The 24,301-nt window shown below is 42.5% G+C and overlaps 1 protein-coding gene across 2 annotated transcripts in view; it reads right to left on the bottom strand.

Annotated features, from left to right (window-relative positions):
* FSTL5 (follistatin like 5) overlaps positions 1 to 3,156 on the bottom strand; it is a 658,814-nt gene extending 655,658 nt beyond the window's left edge. For both annotated transcript variants that reach the window (XM_088475339.1, XM_088475340.1), the window contains exon 1: positions 2,874 to 3,156. The gene's annotated coding sequence lies outside the window, so the exon portion shown is untranslated. The remainder of the gene's footprint in view (positions 1 to 2,873) is intronic.
* Between the last annotated feature and the right edge of the window lie 21,145 nt (positions 3,157 to 24,301).

Here is a 24,301-nt window from a genome sequence, read left to right as displayed (position 1 = left end):
ACTGTGATACAACGAAAATGCCACTAGTATTTATTAATACTTACCCCTCTGGCGAGGTCCCGCGAAGTCCTCGTCCTCGGCAAGGTCCTCCGCTGGGCTGCTGTCAGCCTCAACGCTGCCAGCAAGGGGTCTCCAGTGTTACGCGCATGTGCGACGCTACATCTGCACATGTGCATGACACGGGGACCCAGCAGTGCCTGGAAGGCCTCGCTGAAGCCGGAAAGGCACCGCCGGGTCTCCATTGCCAGCAATGTGGACTGCTTCGCTCTCGCCATCTAAAAGATGGCGAGAGCGATGCTGTGGAAACAGCGGTAATCTTAGATTACCGCTGTTTATTAAATGCAGAAAGGTGGCGTTAGTAAATGGAGCCCTAAGATTGCACATACGCGCTACAGCTGAAGAAGACATTGGATGCTGTTTGATAAGTTGCACAGACTTCGTAGTCTCCATACAAGTGGTATGACTTTTGGTAAAATGCCAGAACCTCTTTTTCATACAATAAAAAGCCTGAAAATGGATTTTCACTGCTTCATACATAAATAGACACATAAGTGTTTTGTTCCACATCATGTTTGTAGATGCTGAATAGCAATTACAATACATAGGTCCAATAAGTCCAGAACTTTCCCATATATTATCCTTATATTCATGCATTTACTATGTACTGTTTGAAATCTTAATCCAAAATTCATTTTTCAAAAACTCAGGAATGTATACAATAAACCTGTAAAACCAAACAAAACATATTACAGTAACATTATTGTTACATGTATAGCCTGGAAGAAACACATTTACAGTAAAGATGCATTTGCAATACCTGACATATAATCAAAATGACATAATATCTACTAGGATTTCTAGGTCCAGAGTCAGTAAGTGGATGGGAAAACATGGTATTGAATGTAGTTATTGCGGCTGCTTGAAAAATAATAAGACAATTTAATGTAGAACTGACGGCAGTTGTATTATTCTATAAGGGTATGAAATAAAAGAGTACTCTCTGTGAAATATAGAGTAGCTGTCACTCATATGTGACATTCATTTGACTCAGCAAGTAAAGGCTTTGATAGTTTTAGATGTCAGTTCTCAGCAAAGAGGCAGCCACCAAACATAACCATGCTCTATGGGCTTAATGCTCTCTCACCTGTAAATAAATGAAGCTACAGTATGCACTAAGTACAAACATGTATATGTTCACGTGCAATGCAATCTACTGTCAGCATGTCTTGTATCATGACAGTTAGATGTATCTTATAGCATACGTGCAGTTCTGTATTGCATAATGTTTGTTAGTTATGTTTTCAAGAATTCATCTGTGGAAATGGTCATGAATATCCTTGTTAGCAATCAGTTTTAATTCACTTTACAAATAAGTTTACCACGAACATTACATGGTATTCTCCTAGATCAATACGATTAGTTCAAATCTTCCGCACAAGCCAAATGCTTACAAATAGCAATTAAATAACATGTACAGCTAAACTGCACACAAAGAATAACAGAAAACACCTCATGTTAGAAATACTGCACCTTATCCAGTGTTAATGCCACAGGGACAGAAACATTATACAAATTACATCTGATCAGCAACTTTCTAAGAATATATTTAAAAACAACTTCTTAATAAAACTCAGACTGAGAGCAATCAGATATGTATCAATTACAATTTTTGACATACAAAAGTTATCTCTTTAGTAAAATGACACTAGACAACAGTGGGTATTATTTTACACTACTATTACCACCTTAGTGGGGCTGTTAATAGAGCTATGAATAACCTTCTTGCTTGTTGTTTTATGTGGAAAGCAATATAGCAGCTGACATTTATAGCAGCACTGCAAATATGTAGATAAGGCCACTGAGCAATCATAAACCTATTTATAATATAATATGACATCTATTTAAGGCATATTATTTAAATAGATAGATAGATAGATAGATAGATAGATAGATAGATAGATAGATAGATAATTAGTAGTTATCAAGTAGTACTAAGTATATATATATGTATATATATATATATATATATATATATAATTTCTAAACACAAGTATTAGTAGTCCCAAGTATTACTAAGTCATCAAGATTTTTTCAATACATAATAACATATTACAATTTTATTTTTGTGATTCTGTTCAGTTTGCTTTTTGTCAGTGTCTGCTTCCAGAAACACTATTGTAATGCAATGACATTAGCGGACATTTGAATGCTCATTAAAAAATACCTCACGTCAACAATGGCCGTCTGTTCCACATGCATTCATATTCTACGGCTGTTACAGTGGTTGAAACTTTCAGATTAAACTTCTTCAAAAGTTTAAGCACTCAGACAGAAACACTGGGTGCTGTTATTGCTATCACTGATCTGCCAAGGCTAAAACTAGCAGCAGTAACACAACAACACGCTTCACACTACAATATGTACCCTATCCTCGGAATCTGATTTACTACAGTGATGAGGTTCTCTCAACATACTGTACACATTATTTCATATAATCGTTGTGTAGGGGCAGGATTTGAGAGGGGGAGGGGAGAAATTCCAAAATATTAATCTGAAATGTATGCTCTACACATAGTACCTACACTATACATAGCAAACATTACAGAGACTATAATACAAAAGCAGAAGAGCCTACACGTTGCTCTTCAAAAAGGACTCAGCTCAAAGTGCCTGTGCTGTGTTATAATGACATTGGCAATGCAACAGTTCCTCTTTATATTTTAATAAGTAAATCGGATCTAGGGGGTGCCCAGAGTCCCCCCTTAGCTGGGCTATGCTATACTGTTGTTGACTTCTTACTTCTGTTACCCTATGATATCCAGGGTGCAAATAGAAATCAAGCAAACAGGAAGATAAGTAAAGCTGCTGATTACCTGCGTTCGGTGATGTCTCCTGTAATACCTTGCTGAGTAACTCCCCAAAACCCAATAACGTGCAGCAAGTCCAGAAATTGTTTAACCAATAAAAAAAATCCCAACGAGAAGTGATAGAGCGATATCCTGAGCACGCTGCACTCCCTGTTATCCAAGTTTTGTGCTGTAGAAGCGACAGATGTATAGCTGTAGAGCGGTGCGCTGAGCTCCCCTTCCCCGTCAGCGCAGGGCAGGCGAAGCAGCCGTCGTGGGGCCAGAGTTCAGGACCAACGGATAAGTGGACAGCGCCTGCACAGCATAACTCCTCTTCTCCAGTCTCCCAGCCAGGCTGCTGAAACCATGGCCACTCCCTCAGCGCTGCTCTGCTCACACACCTCCCCGCCTGGCTGTACACGTCATCGCCGCCAGGGCATCGGCTTCGCTCACTGTTTCACATGTTGCTGTGCCCTTCCACCACCGGTCCGGCACAGGCAATGCAGTCAGTGTATCGTAGGAGGAGGCAGCAGCAACATGTCCGGCGCCTGAGTGCTTCCACTCCTGAGTCCTGGCTTCTTCTGCGTAGCAACTGCTGCCTCTCACGCTGCTCCGGTATACACATTGCTTGCAGAGATGGGGTTGCTGGCAGTTACTGTATTTAAGCGTTATAAACACTCCAACCTTCCCTCCCACTGTCATGCCCATGTGTTGTTTTTTTGTTTATTTTTATATACAGGTAGTTATCTATATAATTACTTTTTTTTATGCAGCTTTTGTTCTAACCTTCATCACTTCACTTGAGTACTTTCTAGAGTGACTGTGAAGACAAATTGGTGTATTCAATAAATATTTGTTGCCATATGGTGTACTATTCTACACAGGGGCGGATTGGGGATTAAAAGTGGCCCTGGAAAAATTATGGAAGTGGCCCAAGTGGGCAGCACCAAATCAACTGTAGGTGGGGCCAACAGCAAAGTAGGCGGGGTTAGAGATGTGTGCATGTGCTGGTCTTCTTCTGCAAGATTGTTCACTGTGCCCCAAAAGCAGCAGCATGGCGTTTGGTGGCAGCGACAGGAAGCGTCCCAAAGAATGTGGGGGTTCAGCCTAGTTTTCTGGGCGTGCCAAATTTTGCTGGACATCCTCAGATGTTACTCAGATGTCAGATGGTCACGCAGCTGTTTTGATGCTGCATTCTCAGATGCAGCAGTGGATCAGAGAAGCCTCCAGTGGGTGTCTCTTTGCTTAAGATACCTCCTGTGGTTTTAGCATAATTTATAGGCTGTGCTATAGTGCCTATCTCTGAAACAGTCCCTTAATACAGAGAGAAGTCCATCCCATGCTGGAATGATAAGCCAGACCCAACAGATTGTGCAGCGTCAGACTTTCATGCTGACCCACTATGTAATATAAATCAGTTAGATAGAGATTCATTATTGGACATGTAGAAGCAAAACAAATAAGCCTGGAACACTCCACTCCAATACTGAGCCACAAATTGGATAGCCTCGCACTAATATTATTCTTTTACTATCCCATCAAATAATGTAGAGCAATACAATAAGACACAGCAGTCCCTGTCCCAGTACAGCTTACCTTTTCATTTTTACAAATGCACATATCAGAGTCAATTTAGTTAGAATCATTATAGGATCATCCATATTGTACTTTAAGCACTTGCTTAGGGCCCAGGGCCCCTTAATGCCCTAACCTGTTTTTGATACTTGCAGACTTTTTCGCTACTTTTTATGCTTGTCCCCCCACTTTGTACTTTTTCACCCCAAAATGAAAGTACTGTTTTTGGGGTGTTCCTCACTTTTTTAGGGATTTTTTACACAGTTATCCTTTCGGGGCTGTCCCAAGGGTTCTGAGTGGTTTCCCTCACCTATGCACCCCAAAATAAAAAAAAATGCACTTCTTTTCTCCTGCTATTCAGTTTCAGACACGCGAAAAGCAGTGATCGACGAAAAAATATAAACGTTGAGGTATGGAAAGTAGAAAGAGTTCACGTACTTGAATGTATGTAAATATCCCATGTATTGCACACAGAGAATCACACTAATACATGTACACACACATATATATCATTATAAAATGTAACCCTGAACTAAATTAGGTAGCAGCTGTGGCATGTCAAACCTAATGTGCACAGTGCCCACCCCAGCATCCATGCACATTAGGTGTGACGCACACACCGCAGTAATTGGTGAGAAAAGCACTGGGATCAGGAGGCTTGGAGTAAGTATTACAGGACAGGAGGTGGTGGAGTAGAGAGGGGATGGGGACAAGAGAAGCTGCAGAGACAGCGCCTGTGGTGACCCGGCGTGTCTATTTATTTACATATATATATATATATTATAATCAAAACATCATTCTACACATCCCCTTTTTAGTATGAGACTTAATGGAAATATTTTTCAAAGCAGTTTACTGGAGCAAGAGAATACAATAAATTTGAGGTTTGGCCAATTATACTTCAATTGTGACTATGGTAAAAGAGAGAACCACCCACCCCCTTCTCTGCAGCAGCTTACCTTTCCTCTCTGTCAGGAACAGACAGCAGCTATCACTGAGCCAAATTGGTGTACTCCAAGCTCTGCTAATTATGCAGTTTCTCCACCTCGGCTCTTCTTCTCCCAGGCATGTCATATCGTTGCACACACACACACAACGCGCGGCATGACTTAATCGCGTCACGTCGAGGGGAGGCGGAGCGTGGGTGCTACAAGTGTCTTAGCCCTCTTATGGCCCTCCCCTCAGTCCCTCTTGCATCATGGGCTGGATGGATGACCCAGCCCCAGAGTGATGAATGCGCTACTGGGGGCGCGGCTGCTAACAGGCGTCGGCGGGCTGTCCATCACCCAAAAGGCACAGCCCCTACGGTGAGTGACGGGCTATTCAGGGTGGGCTGCCTTTGCACCATGCAAGGAAGGACCAGCGCGAGAGACGCGCTACAGGAGGCGGGGCTGCTGACAGGCCGGGGCTGTCAATCAGCCAAGGCCCACAGTGTGTAACGTGCTACTGGGGGAGGGGATACAGGCAGCCTCACGGTACCATCGGCCCCACAGTCACGTCGGCCCACCGGGAAACATCCCGGTGAATTTAATGGCCAATCCACCCCTGATTCTACAATTAGCAAGTAAGTTCAAAGTAAAATGATGCCTGAGCTCTTGTGTGCACAACTAGAACATTTATAAATGTGACTTTACCATGTAAGATTATATACAGTAGATGGAGGTGGAGTAGTCATTACTGTGTTTTGCATTTTTTAGAAAAGGTGATATAACGATCTCCCTACTGGTGGTAATTGGAGATCACAGCTAGTTATTAAAACAATACTTACTAAGCACACACCCCTCAGCCCTGTTATCTCCCTTGCCACTCCTACATTCAGGATATACTTACATGTAGGGGTTAAAGTGGGCAGGAACGGGGTGGAATTGAGTTCCGTCACCTCTAATGTTAGGTTGAACTAGTTCCCCCTCTGCCACATCCCTGAATAGAAGTCCTACAGACAGAGTACCACTGTTTGGTGAAACACTGGAAGATGGTGCTGAAGAGACGGTGGGACAGATCACTTTTTTTTTCTTTTTAATTGACCTAACATTGTAGACTGTCATAGCCCCCAAAGCTTCAGGGGGCCTTGGCCATCACTTTAAAGTTTCCTATACACAACAGTGTGTTTGTGTGTAAAGATCAGTGTTCACATTGTTCTAGCCTTTCAGAGTAGCTCCGCCTAATGTGTGTGTGGGGGGAGGGGGAGCAGGCGGAGGGGGAGGAGAGTTCCACCACCTTTCAAGGACCACTTTAAGCCCTGCTTAAGTGTGTTACATTTCTGCATACGGTGCAATACTGTGCTGTACTTAATGACAATTGGGTCTGCTCAGTAAGCACAATTTTACTTAAATCATGTGGAAACGAACATTCCCACATGATTTATGTATCCCAGCTATGCAGGAATGGGTTAACGGAGAAGATAAAGCAATTCTCTCTGTTAATGCCTGACTCCTAAAACATCACACTAGGAAGAGCAAGCAATAGCTCTCTACAGCGCTAGATGTTTTCTGTTATTCAGGTAGCACAAAAGCCTAAAAAAAAAATCTTTAAAGGCTTACCTTATATAATGCCATCTGGGAACGCGGTTGTATGAGGAAAATCCTTATTTGCACTGTAAACTGCAGGGACAGATGGAACTTGTCAATCAGTCCCTGCAGTCAGCTGAAGTTCTGCCCACTATCCGTCCCTCAATCGGTAATTACACTGCTATGGGGCAATTCTATTGTGTCTTACGCCACAGTAATTAATGAGCACCAAATATTGCAATTCAATTGTTTACTTACCACGGTCTTTGCAGTCAATTAGGCTGAGTTTAGCTGAGTAAACAGTGAAACCCATCTAAAGTCCAGGTCACTGTAGGGAGACCAAACTCCCGTTCAGGCGCCCCAAACCAGGACTTATCACCCATTTGTGCTCACCTCCGCAGGAGGGAGTGAGCAGAAATGCCGGCACCGGAGGCTATTCGTGCCCCTAGCTGAGCATCAGTTGAATTGCTCTGTTAGGCAACCGGCACTACCAGCCACCTGGGAAAACAATTGAATCTCAATCAAGTGTTCCCGGTATGTGTAATTACAGGGATTTTCAAAATGTATATATATAATACATATACTTATATGCAGTGCTAGATTAAGGTCCACATGGGCCTGGAGCTGACATTTCTAAAGGGCCTATTGTGTGCCGCCGCAGGGGGTATGACCAGCGCCGCGGGGGTGTGACTAGTGATGTCGGGTGCACGATCAGTGCTGTGGGGGTGTTGTCTGCACAGGGAGAGTGGCTAGCATCATGTAACATATACACACATTTATACATAGTAACCAGAGGAGATTCGAACACACAAATAGCTTCAATTCATAGAGGGTGTATGAATAGTAGTAAATATCAAAAAAGATGCTTATTGCTAAATGATTTTCAAGCAGAATAAATTCCAAGCCATGACATTTAAAAGAAAAAGTTCAAATAATGGTATACTTATATTCATTATGAACAAAGGACCTCATTCAGAGCCGGTCGCACAGAGAGTGCGGTCGGACTGAATGAGGGGAGGATGTCTTGAATTTTCAAGACATCCTCCTTTGCGGGGGTAAGGCTGTGGGTTAACACCCACAGCCTTACGACCGCCTAAGGTGATGGTCGCGATGGTCAAGACCATCGCGACCATCGGGGCTTACGACGAGACCCTAGGGTAGGGTCTCATTTGTCGTAAGCCCCGGAGAGCTTTTGGCTCTGACTGAGCTGGAAGCTCTCCACTGACATCACTAGTGATGTCAGTGGGGCCGCCCCCAAACGGTAGGCGTTCCCATGGAAACGCCCCCATTTGGGCTGCCATCCCCCTGGCCCGCCTTCCAAACGGGGCGAGCTGTCATTCAACATCGACAGCTCGCCCCCTTTAGATCGAGACCCGCTACGACTGGCGCTGTCGTCCGTAGCAGGTCTCACGCATGTGCTCGACAGCGCCGTCGCGCGCATGCTCTGTGAGGGGCCATCGACCTGGTCCGAGCGCATCGGCGCTAACGACCGGGTCTGAATGACCCCCAAAGTGTCAAGGCAGTAAAATCAGGAACAAAGAAGAAAAAAAGGGAAAAACTCTATTTGGTGAGCACCCTTAGTTGGTTGTGGGGAAGAGTATTAAAATTTAACTTTTATTAATTCCTCAAATAAAATAAATGCCCCCATGGTATCAGACAGTACAATATTACACACACAAAATAATACTATAAACATAAAAAACATCAAGTCTAAGAGATTATCTCTTACACTGTTAAGATTGATGTTTTTTATGTGCGAGCCCGCAGACCACGGAAGCCCATTGGGTGGTTAAGGAAATGCAGGCGTGTCTGGGTGTTTGAACGCCGTTTCATGGGCATGCATAAATTAGCTACTGCAAGTGCATATGCAGCCCTGCATGGCAGAAGAGCTCCCTAGGCTGCAGCAGGCCAGACCTGCCCCAAGGGTAAAATGGCTGCCGATGTCCTTCAATGTTCCCGATATTTATGTGTGCATGCGATCGTGCATGCAAGTACGAAGGCAGCAGCGGGCATCTTTATGCTCGGGTGATCTTTGCTAACATTAGCATATTTTCACAGATGCGCGCATGGGAATGCGCGGCTGCGTACGCATTAGCGTCCACCTCTGAATCAGGCTCTTAATACGTCAATCGAAACAATTATTATTACCGCTATTTTGTCTGTGCGACATCATCCCCATACCCTTTTCCTTGTTGTACACAGTAAAATCATCAGCCCAATGGCTGTTTCTGTTGTACAATCTATTGTACACTCTTAATTTCACATTGTTTTACAGGTTGAGTGTTCCATATCCAAATATTCCAAAATACGGAATCATTTTGGCATGACTGAGATAATGAAACCTTTGATTTTTGATGGTACAATGTACACAAACTTTGTCTAAGGCACAAGTTATTAAAAATATTGTATAAAATTACCTTCAGGCTGTGTGTATAGGGTGTATATGAAACATACATAAATTTCATTTGTGTACACAAATTTGCTTGAGCCACAAAATTATTGAAAATATTGTAAAAAATTACCTGCAGGCTGTGTGTATAAGGTGTATATAACACATAAATGCATTTTGTGTGTATATTGGGGTCCCATTCCCAAGATATTTCATTATGATATGCAAATATTCCAAAATACGGAATATTCCATTATCCAAAATTCCCCTGGTCCCAAGCATTTTGGATATGGTAGACTCAACCTGTACTGCATTTGGTCAGTTTTGGAGAGAACCTACAGTAGGAGCAAGTGCAGGTTTTCTGGATTGATTAATGAATCCACATATTATTGTTATTTATATAGTACATGGAAACTACAGCTGGGGCTAAACCACATTACAAAGCCAAGATTCCTTCTTTTTTGACATATTACACATATAGGACCTTATTCAAAGATGTACGCTGGCTAATTCCAACACAGCTGCGAATATATGTATAGCAGCTGTGCGAAAATATGCATTTGTTGCAGCCTCCTGGATTTGTATTGAGACGCCCTCCAGCGGCTTCACAAATCCAGTTGACTGTGAGCAAAGGTCGCAATACTGTGTATAAGAATGGATGTCCTGACCCCTTTGGTGTTGCTAGTTTTCTTGAATGTTGTTATTAGTAAAGATCAGTATATCAGTCTCAGGTTAGAGGATAGGGTTCCAGTTCCAAATAAGATGTCCTCAATGTTGTACTAGGTCTTTCTTAAAACTGTCCTTCTGCTGCTGAACATTTTGATCAATGCGCTGTCTCACATTCATGACTTATCGTCTTTGGCACTATAGACCAGAATATTTTTGGAGTTTGGGAGGAAACCGGAGTAACCAGAGGAAACCCATGTAAGCACAGGGAGAATATACAAACTCCACACAGTTAGGACTGTATTGGTCGCAGATCAGTCGATAAATTGACCTTCTGAGTAACCCAATGGTTGAGCAGAATGGCTGAGCTACCAGAGCCATTTTTACCGCATATGGGATCACAGTCACAGGCTGAGAAAAACCCTTAAAAACGGTCCCAACACACCTGCATTTGGGCCGCCACTCAAACAGTCCCTGCCTGTCAATAACTTTGTGAATATATGTTCACTGCCAGCAAAAATGAACCTTGATGCATGCGCAGAGCAGTGGCAAATGCAGGATTTCTAAAGGGGGGTTTCCAAATGCTTGATTTTAGAAAGAGTGTGGTCAGTCCATGAACCAGCTTTAATTAATATGTCATACAAAGTATATTGTGTGTCATAATTCCAGCATGTACAGGACCAGCGATCACAATAAGCCATTAAATGTGGCAGTAGGACCATCCTGCCTAAGCTGAATGGTTTTATTTAAGATGTGGGCACCATTCCAGAGCATTGGAGCAAGTCCGGGAGTCTGGGGGAGCAGCAGAAGAACCTAGCACTGCCCTGGACATATATGCAGAGCCGTAACTAGACTTTTTGGTGCCCTGTGCCAGAAAAAGCATTGGCGTCCCCTCATTTTTCAAAGGGACATAATGCACCCAAAATAGGGCCATGGCCTCATGGGGAAGGGCCAGGGAAGAGATAGGAGAGGCCAGGAGATGCTGGGGATGAAATAAGAGGAAGCTACAAGCAAGAATGATAATAAGCAGAAATGTGACAGGCCCAAACAGCGCCCCCTGACCTGTGGTGCCCTGTGCGATGGCACCGGCTGCACTACCCTAGCTACGGCCCTGCATATATGTACAGATTGATCTCGTTATGAAGTGGATAGTGTATTAATAATTAACCCTATTAATGTTCTGTAGCTGTGCACCCCTAACAGTGCATGTTTTCCAGATCTCCTAGTTGATGCACAGGTGTGTATATTACTGAATGACACGTTAAAAGATCCACACGTGGTGCTAATTATTTAATTTATGATACTGAAAAGAACATGCAGCACTAGTAACATTCTATTATATTACTATTTCTACTGTGGTCATGGTGTGGACTGGGGGGAGGGGGGTTTCCAGGCAACCGGAAACCCCCCTGCATTTGTCTATGCAGAGCAACTCAAGACGCACGCACAGATAACCGATAACTGCTCAACTAAACATCAGCATTGCATCCATCGCTAAATGAGGTCCATAGTACAGTCTCAGACAAGCACACATATGACAAATGCATAAAAGGGCTTTTGACAAAAGTGTAATATCCAGTGATCCATTCAATAAATATGTACAGTGTGTGATTTCTGCTTTTGCAGTACATGGACACTTATGCTCAGGCTGAAACCTGTAGGACACTGCTGGCAGCCAGCAGAAGACACAACACCCCACCAGCAGCAGCCAGCACCTAAGGACTCACTGACAAGTCAATCAGCAGCAGTAGAAGTCTCCTGGCTGCTGCCTTCACGGAGCAGAGCATGCATGGGCTAGACAACTATTCTGGGCTTGGAGTCCAGACTCACTGACTGATGCGGCAGCATCTATATGACGTCATATGTCACGTGGCGAGGAGGACGCACTGCGCTGGCCGCTGAGTCACTATGCAGCAGCAGTGCAGAGAGGGCCACTTCGCCGGCATGTGTGCCCAGTCTTTCAATGGCGGGATGCCGGGGAGGGGGGTTGACGGCCTGCAATATTTGAGATGGTGGGACCTCGGGCTTGTGCTGGATTGCTGTAACAGTGGCAGTCTGTGGGCCTATTTTGATGTAGGGCCTGAAGCTGTAGCTCCATCCGCCCCATGGTTAATCCGTCCCTGCTTATATGTTCACTATATATATAACCCTTCCCAATGCTTGTCTGCCATAAATTATCACTACTCCCTCCTCCACAAGCTCATCCATGCAAACCTGGGAGATGGAGGACTGTTTTGGGGAGGGAGCAATATGAATTTAAGGGAGACAAGCACAGAGAAGGGCTGTATATATGGTGTATATATAAATATATACAGTATATATGCTGCACAGAGTTGGGGCATGCACAGTGCAGGACAGTTTGTTTTGGACAACAGAAAAGACTACAGGGTATATTTACTAAAGTGTGGGTTTTTAGAAGTGGTGTTGTTGCCCATAGCAAGCTATAACATTCTAGCTATTCTAGAAGGTGCTAGATAAATTATAAGGATAATCGGATTGGTTGCTATAGGCAACAAATTCACTTCTAAAAAAAGCAGTTTTTTAAATATACTCCTACCTGTGGGAATTTCACAGGGACAGTGTCAGCATGTTAAGGCAACCACTGTCCCTGAGAAGAATGTTGATAAATAGCAAGGAAAAGCATTAAGAAAAAGAAAAATATTGTGTCGATGTCCGAAAATATTCGGGTCACTATTGACACTGATGCTGAATAGACCCACATGTTCAAGTTATAGAATCCTATTGTATTTGTCAAATAAAACACATATCTGTTTTTGCTTTTCCTTGACAAGCATCATGCTACATGGGCTGTAAATGGGAGACCCCTTCTACAGTGCAATGCTGGATGTGTTTATGAAATATATATTCAAAAATAGTTATTATTGTTTAAAAAAAATCTCCAGAAACAACATGTTTTTTTTGGTAATGTGTCATTGTAAGCAAAGTGACATTATGAGAGGCGTTCAGTACAATGATCCATTTGAATGGCCCCTTTACAGTATAGACCTCTATGCATACAGTATTTTAAGTAGGATATCTATGTACTTATTATACTTGGTCAGCTGCATTTACTAAGATATACTCACATAGGGACAAATCGTAAAATGTAAGATCATACAAAGTAATTATATTCTAACATGTTTAGAAGCATATTTTTGTAAATCAGTTGTATGCTAAACTTTCTAAACAATGTAAACATGTAGAAAAAAAATATATAGTGCTTTTCAGTTTATATTATATTTAACAAGATTTCCTCACTGAGATTTCAGTTGTGCGTTTTGCTTCTATCAACCTTGCATACTTTTGTTTTCGTTGTTTGTCCTTTATTAGGTCTTGCTATCTGAAAGTGTAAAAACTGAGCTGCAAAAGGAAATCCCCTCTGCCTGTGTATGGAGAGCTTGGTGGTTCGAGTTACACAATCAAGTTGCTTTACTGCGTCTGCATTAGCAACCATCTTTGAATCAGGTCCTTGGACTCAGCGGCTTGTCTAAAAAGATTCAACTGATACAGTCGTTGAATGGTAGCCAGATTCAAGTCCCTCTCCAGGCATAAGAAGCTCCAGTTTAGTTGACATCTGGTGGTAAATGTAATACCCTGCGAAATACAGACATAGGTGACTTTCTGGTGAGTCAAAACCAGGTTGGTTTTGCCTTTTAAATAAATGCCACTTTAAAACATTTGACAGACTCATAGATGCCTGCAAGTCGCAGATTACTACATTTACCCCTGGAGTATATCCCAAATTTCTAGTTTTCCAGCATTCAGGGAGCATTCAGATGGGGGAAAATGTACAGTAAGGGCCTGATTCAGATTTTGGAATAGAGTAAGATAGAGCAAGTAACTATGGACCTCATTCATAGTCGGTCAAAGCGGCCGCACGGTCGTACGCCACCGATGTTCGCTATACTGCGCATGCGTAAAGTTCGCAATGCGTGTGTGCAAACTAGCCGCTACGATCAGAAATTTCTCTCTCCTTGAACACAGCCAGGTCGGTAGTTTGAGTGACAGATGGAGGCGTTTGTGGGTGGTAACAGGGGAAGATGCTTGAAAACGGGGGAGTGGAGATCCGAACGCAGACGTGCCTCATTATGCGAACGGTGTTTTATGGGAGTGCATACGGATTATGGGAGTGCATAATTAACAAAGTAGCATCATGGCACATGTGACATGGCAGGTTTTTACACTGACATGATCATAGAGCTTAAGAGATGGTATGGTCAACCTTAAGCTCTACGACCAGTCCCAATGGTTCCCGATGGTCTCGATTAATCCTTATATGCCCGGAGATGATGTGCAAAGCGTATGAGAAGGGGGCGTATTTTTTAGTCTTCCGACCGCTTCCTCCCCTTGGTCGGCCAACTACTGATCCGAATTTAGGGACGCAACTTGCGAGGGAATCATTTGCATATCCGGCCCCTTTTCCCGTACGACCGTGTGGCCGCTTCGACCGACTCTGAATGAGGTCCTATATACCTGGACATGTAGCACTGTAAGGGGTGCACTGCAAATACATCCTTTTTTTTGCATACTGGCTGCTTTTACATGCAGCCCTCAAATATTGGACAGTTTTATTTTTACACTGCAATTTAGATGTCAGTTTGGACAAACCCCTCTCAAATCTAAGTCTCTTTGCACATGTTACATCTGCCCCACCTGCAGTGCAGCATGGTTTTAATAAGGTGCACAATTATTTGATCTTTCTTACTATATTCCCAGCTCTGAATCAGGCCCTAAATCAGTTGAGATCTCCAATAAATTGTGGAAATGAGCATACTGTAGTGCATAAGCTTACAATCAAGACTTTGTGTTGCCATGGATTCACATCTGTTTTTAACAATGGAACTGAACAGTAAAATATCAATTATAGATGTGCATTTCGGTTCTACTCGGTTCTTTCCACCAAGTTCGGATTTGTCTTATTGGCTATCCAAAACATGTGAGACTCAGATAGCCAGTAAGATGCAGTTTTTCATCCGAGTAGAACTGAACTGTTTATCTCTAATATTAATACATGTCTAAACTTTTAAATGAGTTAATAGGGAAACGTGCAAGGTAAAATGAGCTCAAATAAGCAGAAATGATACCTTGTGTTCTCTAACACTAGACAATACAAACTACAAAAATGCTAATGATTATTTGACAAATCCATTAAAATGATTGCAAGAGGCAGTCAAATATCAGTCAAGGCAATTTATTAGTTGTTTAATATAATAATTGATAGGTTAGATTGAAAACAAGTCCACAGATCACATTACAATACAGCTAACTATAAATATAATGGAGATACATTTTCGTTGCACATGTATACAAAATGTACTGAAAAAGGAACATTGATGCCATCATCTTACGGTTATCTATAAAAATGTTGGGAAGGTCCAGTTTTCCTATTTTCATGGATGAAGGGAGATGGTTTTGGGGCTTATTCTTGAACACTAATGGGCACGTTACACATGCGGAAATGCTAGTTTACGCCTATTTTAAATAACAAACCCATTCATTATTAGGGGACCAATTCGGCTCGCCTAGTATTCAGCAAACTCCGAAACCGAAAGTATTCAGAGTTTGCTTGCAGGAACCAACGCCATGCTCCTTTATTATTCGAAGAGGGATCAGAATGCCTGTGCAGAAGACCAGCACAGCACCGATAAGTAACACTACTTTTTTTTTTCAGTAGCAGTGTTAGAGGAAAGTGCTTTTCAGAGCAGCTGTCCTCGGTTTTGAGCAATAATGAACAAACTTTGGAAAAGGACAGTGGTTGCGAGAATGAATCCATAGGTATATAGCAGTTAACAATGTCTGAAGATGGCGTTAACCTACAGTATGAGACCAAGTTCCATAAAGCTACACTTTTTGCAGCTTGCTACATAGGATCAGACAGCAATCCCAAGTGACATTAATGGGAACTGTGATATCTCCTGCATTAGGTTGTGGTTACACAGACTTGACACTTAAAATAATTGGGAAAGTGAACATCCCACATGATTTAAGTAAAACTGTGCTTGATACTCTTTTGAGAGAGGGAAAATTGTGGTGGCTTATTTAGAATGTTTTACTAAAATACATCAAGATAAGGAAATTGTGGGTGAAAGTTGTTTTGGTGCAGAACGAGCACCACCAATTTCCATCACTATTAATAAAATTTCAACTCATATGTTATAGGGAATTAATGTGGTATAACAATAGAGTTCTAGACAATTTTTGAAACTATGTTTGAGAGTACTCACGTTTGCCAATTGTCCTTTTAAGACATGTTATGTTAGCCATTTATTTAACGCTGTATTAACCTACTGTATACATGGCCAGTATTTCACTATTGTATCATCTGTACAGAGCATTAGAAATAATGTAGTCACACAAAGCTATATTGCCACAGTGATTTCACACAAGGAATGTAACAGCAACGCTGGGTCTATAATTCCTTCTAATACAGTAATAGATGGAGCCAGCTTTGTGGGTGCTGAGGACCCCCAGAATTTGTGCTGCCCACACTTATGTCTGTGCATAGCATTTTAGAGTCCACATATGTATTGTAATGTGAGCTCCTCCAATCATTTTAAAAAGTTATCTCCCATGTCATTAAGTGTTATTTACAGTGATACATGTATAACTCAGGTGTTCATATCTGACTTTTCACCTACATACCGTATTCTAAACTACAGGGGTTGCTGTTTAGTAGTCCAGTAAATACTATGGAAACCAGGTTGTCTCTTTCACATGCAAACCATTGCTCTCACATTATTACATTATTTATACAGATGTTTGTATTAGATTCATAAACACCTTTCACATATACTTCCTATGGGAAATTTAATGTCTGTCTCTAAAGCGCCATTATATTTTCCCTCTTTCTCCCTTGTGTCCTATTGCTAGGGAACACACATTATTCACTGTAAATCTAATAGGGTCTGGTGGGAACATGTTGTGACGGGTAGCTGCTAAAACCCCCACATAGGTTTCCTATGTCCTCTGTAATGTGGTTAAATAATTGTTAAACAACAGCTGTGCTTTAGAATCTATATAGAATTTAGGGTGAACATTTTAGATACCTTACTTAATCTAAGAATACTGTCTTAAAAATGACAGCCACATTTTAACTACATCTAACTTGTTGTTAGCTCTGAGGTTGTGTGTACAATTCCTACCACAGCCTTAACCAGGTGGAGTTTGGATATTCTCTCTGTGCTTGTGTGGGTTTCCTGCTGATACTCTAGTTTCCTCCCACAATCCAAAATTATACTGGAAGGTCAGTCGGCGCTTGACAAAAAATTAACCACTGGGGTAGGGACGGAATGGGTATGATATACCGCCGGCTGCATTCCCGTCAGCGGCAGCCCGACAGGAGCAGAGTGCGAAGCAGCGGAAGCCCGACAGCGCTGGAAATCCCGATCGTGGATAGGTAAGTATAGACTAACCTAACCCCCCTAACCCTAACCCTCCTTAGGGGTGCCTAACCCTAACTTCCCCCCCAAGTGCCTAACCCTAATCCCCCCCGGGGGGGTGCCTAACCCTAAGTCCCCCCCGGGGGTGCCTAACCCTAACCCTCCCTCCCCCTAGCCTAACCCTAACCCTCCCGGGGGGGTGCCTAACCCTAACCCTCCCTCCCCCTAGCCTAACCCTAACCCTCCCGGGGGGGTGCCTAACCCTAACCCCTAACCCTCCCGGGGGGGTGCCTAACCCTAAATCCCCCCCGGGAGCCTTAAACCTAACCCTCCCCCCCAGCGGCTGTCCCGGTCCCCTGGCGTCGGGGAAATGCGGGCATCTACATCTAGACGCCCGGCATTTCACCCATGCCGGGATAAGACAGTCGGGAAGCCGGCTGCCGGTATTTAGGCAGTCGGCTTCCCGATTGCTTCCCGTAGGGACTGATGTGAATGGTCAAATATTCTCTGTAAAGTGCTGTGGAATATGTGTGCGCTATATAAATAACTGGTAATGTATATTTTATTTCTTATAATGGGCTTTTAATGTTTTGAGCTGACATTTTATCTTATAAAGTCCTTATTACTATATGATCTGCGACTTCCTGGCACTGCAGATCTCATATTAATGGGAAAAGTAATCATGTCTGCGTCATATTTTCCATCTGTTATTTCATAGTTGTCAACATGTTATCCCATTTCATTTATACAAATATGTAAGTGATACACTTTAAATCAACTGATTGTGTAGCAAACTGTTTCATTAATGGACAGCTTTAAAATGATCATTCTGTGTTTCTTTTATAAAACAGCACAGAGCCCCAGTGCTCCATTTTTGGAGCAGTACAACACCACATATTGTGTTGGGTTATTACACAGAACATAGCTCTGCTCAAAACTGTGCATGACTTAAGTGACAGAGGATTTAAGCACAGACAGGAGGAAACAGAATGGCACAATATGCTGTATGTTAATGAATAATCTCATTACCATGCATGCTCCCTGGCTCCACTCAGACTTGTCTTCTGGACCATGGAAAGTGGCCATTAAAAAGTAATATGGTGGAAAGAGACAAAATATGCACTCTTTCCAGCATATGTACTTTAATACATAGACGTCATAGTTTTCATTCTCAAAAACAAAACTAAATTTACATTAACGCATATATATCCAGACATTCTTACTGATAAAATGTTCTCATTATTATGACAAATAGAAATAAAATAATAACATAATTGTAGAAATGTCCTGTATCACAGCTTTTTCCCATGTTCTTTCTTAACAGGAGAGCTTTAGCGACATCTACTGGCAAAAGAATGTATAGTGCATGAGAATTAGACTAGAACTCACTCTTTCAACCTAAAAGGAATCATGATAGTTGAAAAAGTTAATATTAATATGTAATTTGTGAATGAAGATATAAGAGAAAATTCTGTCATCAATGTTTTTCACACACATTATATCTATCATTGCACTGAAAAACATGAAGCAGTGATTTCCTTCATTTTTTAAAATTGTTATTTCATCTTGTTTATAACAGTGAATCTGAGTGATAAACTGAGTACAACACATTTTATTTGCTCCCTCATTTTCCTTATGGCAGCCAGAATTAGTCTTGTATAGGGCTCTTGTATAGGGCTTTTGTATTTGGCTTTCATGGGTCTCAGTGTTCTAAGAACAGTCCCTTTTCCCCACCAGAAATGTTTTACTCCCAATATTAATTTTGTATTTTTATATACACTCAAATTAACAGGAAAGATAAGAATATGCTCATATATCTATTTTATTTTAATTGGTGTCCAAAGTTAAGCATGGGTTGATGTTATTGCTTGAGCAAAGTTTGGTTTACATGCATCGTCAGGTTTGTATATCAAAGTTAACAGAGCCATAGACACGGATTGAGCATCATGCTGAAATGTAGGCACAGGAATGCTGGCTCCCATCATCTTCATTGTAGACTGAGATCTGGTGACTCAGGACTCAGGAGACAACTGCAGGAAGCTGAATTCTCTGAAGTTACAACTTCAGTGCAAAACCAAGCAGCACCTGATTAACCATTAGGCTGGTCAGATGGCAGCCTAGGTCATTGGGTCTTAGGAGGGTGCCAGCAGCTCCTCCAACCCATCTATCCTAAAGGCACCTTCTAAAGCCGCAGCAAAACTCTCATACTGAAAATCATATAGAGGGTGTAAGCCAGCAGGAGTGAAGTGGACAGAACATTCATTGTTAGTATGTGCAAGTGTAATAATGCAAGTGAAAATTAGTTTGCAATTTGTTTTGATAGCTTTGAGGAGGAAGAAGTCAGATAGTTAGATGTTCTAATTTATTAAGTATGTTCAGGGCCGGATTAAGGTTTGTGGTGGCCCCAGGGAAACTACCTTGTGGGGGCCCCAACCTATAAATGTGTTCAAAGCAACATAATAAGAATTCTTACCTTTGCCCGGCTGGCTAACGAGGCTGCAGTCCAGATGCACTGACGCAGAATACTGTCCAGGCTCCATTGCTGCCCAGAGGCAAACAGAATTTGCTTCTAGAGGTATGTGATTTCCATATGTTAGATTTAAAAAAATAAAAATAAAAATTGATACAATCAGCCACAAAATACTTTTTGTGATGATTTGTTTGACTCCCTTGTATATGCATTATGCACATTTTTAAAAGCAATGTGAAAAGCCTGTATATCTGCACAATACATAAAGTGTCTATTCTAAACCAGAGAAAATAATAATAATAATAATAATAATAATAATAATAATGAAAACTGAAATTTCATCAGCTTTTCTTTCACATGTCCATCTTCCTTCCAGCGTTTTCCACACATGTCCCTCAGCACACCAGTTTTTCCCCCTTAACTCCAGCTTTTTGTCATATGCCCCTCTGCTCACTAACCCTTAAATGCATTTTCCAACCAGTGGCGTCAAAGAGGAGTGCAAGGGGAGCAGGCCGCACCCAGGTGTCACCCGCCAAGGGGTGACACGAAAGTGCCGACTCAGTGACAGGAGTTGGGTGCTGCACTGTAGCATTACATGCAGAACTTGGCTTCTGACACAGTGAGGGAGCAGTACTTCACACAGAGTGGTCCCCGAGTGCAGTCCGCACCTCTGGGACCCCCTACCCATGAGGCCACGCCCTCTTTTCTCCAAGCACCGTGCGCACTACAGCCCTACTTGTACCAGGTGTCACCACAGGGAGGGACACCACTACTTCCACCCAGCATTCTCTCATATGCCCTCGCTGACCACCAGAAATTTTTCATATGCTCACCAGAATTTTTCTCACATAACCTCAGCCAACCAGATTTTCCTTATGTACCTCTGTGACCACCAGGTTTTCCCTTACATGCCCCCTGCATACCAGCTATTACCTTATATGCCTCTCTGCTACCAGTTTTTACCTAACATGCCCTCCTGTCTACCAGCTCTTTCTAATATGTCTGCTGCCTATCATCTTTTCCCTCGCATGCCACCCAGTGCCCATCTGTTTACCCCACATTGCTGTTCTGCTTACCTGAATCCCACCATTGCTGTTCAGGAACCACTTGTCTGCACACTGTATGATGTGTTCCTGCTGCAGTCACAGCAGGAATGACTGCGCCTGATGCTCTATCTTTATCACTGCAGCGACATGGTGTAGCCATCAGGAAAGCCGTCTCTTTACTCTTCAGGTGCTGGCCCAGTGCCATGAATATTTGTACGTGAAAAATACAAATGTAAATGCACAAATCAAGTACAAGTGCAACACAGTAAAATAGTGTTAATCTAAAAAGAAACTGAAAACAATTTTACCATTAATGTAAAAGGATGGAACAGTGTTTATAAATCAGAGATATCATATCCTTTATCGTATCTCTTTGTCAGCTCTGGATTTATGAACTAGGGCCCTCATTCAGAGCCGTACGCTCTGAGCAGAGCGCACGCTCTGAATGAGGGCCGGGCTCCATTTTCATGGAGCGTCCTCCTGGACGCTCGTATAGCTGTGGGTCACCACCCACAGGCTATACGAGCGTGCATTGTGATGGTCGCGATGGTCGAGACCATCGCGACCATCGAATTTGCGAGCCGGAGCCTGCGGTTGAGGTTTTCAACCGCAAGCTCCAGAGTGATTTTGGCTCTATCAGAGCCAAAATCACTCCCACTGACATCACTAGTGATGTCAGTGGGCCGGCTTCTGACGGGAGGCGTTCCCTTAAGAACGCCCCCGTCAGGGAGGCACGCCCCCGGCACGCCCACCAAAGGGGGCGTGCTGTCAATCAACATTGACAGCACGCCCCCTTTGATCGGACACAACGAGCGAAGGACTTTCCTTCGCTCGTCGCGCCTGGCGCATGCGCACCACGGAGCTCCCTCCGTCGTGCGCATGCTCAGTCCATAACATCGACCCACTTGCGAGCGGACAGCCGCTCGCGAGTGGGTCTGAATCAGGCCCTAGACCAGCTGTGTATAGGCAGAGTGTGGAATAATTTATTAGCACTGAGCCAGACTATTTTATTATTAGTAAAAGTTAATACACTTTCTTGTGGGTTAACACTTTTTTCTTATGTTGTAATAATGAGGCATTAATCAAGTATAGTTCAGCAGTGTTGCGTTATAACGTGTAGAGATAGGGAGAGAGGGAGAAAATGTATAGTATAACCTATATTATGTTCATATTACCATTTGATATATACCTGAATTTATGTTTTTATTATGCAATCTGCTACATTTTATTTGCTTGAGGCTTATATTTGCATATTATTCAGAATATTTGTTATTCTGCATATAACTCCATACAAACACAAATAGATGTGCAGATTAATTTTTATCAATAATGGACATGTAATACTAATTTTTAATAAAGACCTGACCATTTTATCAAATAGAGAATACTCTGTTCTTTTCTCATGAACAGCTTCAAGACAGACTGTGAAGGGTCCAAGCAGCAGGAGAAAGAACCTTATTTCTGAAAAGCTGTCTCCACCAAAAGAGCACCTTTTTGCCTCCGATACTTTGATTGAATTTGCAGCAAGTTCAATCCTTAATTATCGCAGGGTATATTTGTATCATAATGAATAGATACCTTAGTATTACTGTTTATTAGTACTACTGTCAGGTGCAAAAGCAGTATTTATAGCAAAGGGTGTTTTAATGCCACAAGAGCTGTCATAACTGTCATTCAAGCACACAAGGAGCACTCCTATAATTTTAGCTAGTGCTAAGCTACTCCCCATTTCCCCAGTTGTGGAACTGATGCTGAGGTGTGGCCTTGAGGGCTGAGGTGCGGCCTTGAGGGACGAGGTGTTCCCTTGAGGGCCGAGGTGTGGCTAGAGTGCCGACATGCCACCTAGGTAAAGAAGGTAGCTATGCCTCTGGCAGCTTTGCAGATGATGGTATGGTGAGCGGCAGAAGTAGATGACTGTATACAGACATAATAGTCACCACCAATAGGTGAATGCTGCAGATGAGACAAGGCTGTAGACTGAGTCTGGATACAAAATCGCTGAGACAGTCAGGAACACAGTCAGGGCAGTACAAGGCATAAAGTGACAGGGTATCAGCAGACATGAATACTGACAGTTTACAGGAACCGGTATTCACAAACGAGGTGTAAACTATCACCAGCGCCATGGCGCTGCTGCAGACAGACTAATAAAAGATCCTGAACCAATGAGTTGCGGGTCCACAGATTGATTAATAACTAACAGCTGGGACACTGCAAGTCTATTCAGCAGACCCAACAACACCCGCAGCAGCCCGGCGTCTTGGTCTCCCAGCAACCACAGGCAACGTGGTCCCAGTTTGTTGACCATATTGCCTGGTGACTGGGGAGGCAGTCAGAGCCTGCGGGATACAGCAGGATGGTAACAAGCTGCGATGGTGGTTTGTGACATCTACCTGTTTTTGCAGCTTTCACTATCTTCATTCAGAATGACAACATTGACAGAATGCTGACTGTCAATATGTTGACATTCACAATGTCAGAATGTCAACATGACATAATGTAAACCTCAACAAGAGAAAGTCGACAGCCGATGTTAGGCTGCGTTTACGGTTAGATGTAGGATTAGGCTGCAATGAGGATTAGGATTAGTTTTAGGGTTTTTAACATCTGCACACTCGACATGCTGTCTGTTGACATTGTGAATGTTGACATGTGAAATGCTGACCTATCATCCATGTCAATATTCTGAACATAGACAAATTGTACCACATCCAGAAAAGTTTGCTTCTCTCTGTGCAGGCCGGCCATTGTCAGTGGAAAAAGGATTGGAGACAAAAGATGGCAAAATATTTAGCTGGGTTACTGCTAGAAGAAAAGATAGAGGAAAAAGTGTTAAGAAGGTTAGATCTGAATTGGCACACACCTATATATGTGCCAAATTCGCTGATATTGTGAATGTATGTTCAGGAGTAACATTGCTGTAGTAGTCTATTTTCAGTGGCAACCAGGTGAATAACTGTTCCAGTAAAGATGGGAACAGAGTCTAGTGAAGGCCAGACATGTGCCAGAGGTAGAAAATTCAATAATTAGGAGGACAGATAGGGTAATCTGTGATCAGCACCATTAAAACAATTGCTGTCTCCTGGGTCTGGCAAATTGTGGGTTGAGCTCATTGTTTGTTGACGAAGAGAATGCAGATGACACCATGGTCATGGTACATATTGGAGCTAAAGGCAAAACTAAAGGTTAAAGTGATGGCCTTCAAATATAATTGAATGAATTTTAGCTGTAAATGTAAAGCAAAAATGTCCAATGCAATTTATTTTCTGAAATGCTACCCATGCTATACCTGAGGTAGGTAAATAAGTGACTAATAACTACAGTAGATATATATGCCATCTCCATTAACTTCACATAAAAAAAATAAATAAATATAAAAAAAATGAAAGCTAGGTTCAGCGCTCAAAGTCTTAGTTAACACTA

Source organism: Taudactylus pleione, unplaced genomic scaffold, assembly GCF_031769625.1.
Source record: "Taudactylus pleione unplaced genomic scaffold, aTauple2 ptg000170l, whole genome shotgun sequence".
NCBI lineage: Eukaryota > Metazoa > Chordata > Amphibia > Anura > Myobatrachidae > Taudactylus > Taudactylus pleione.
This window is presented reverse-complemented; position numbering and strand designations above follow the sequence as displayed.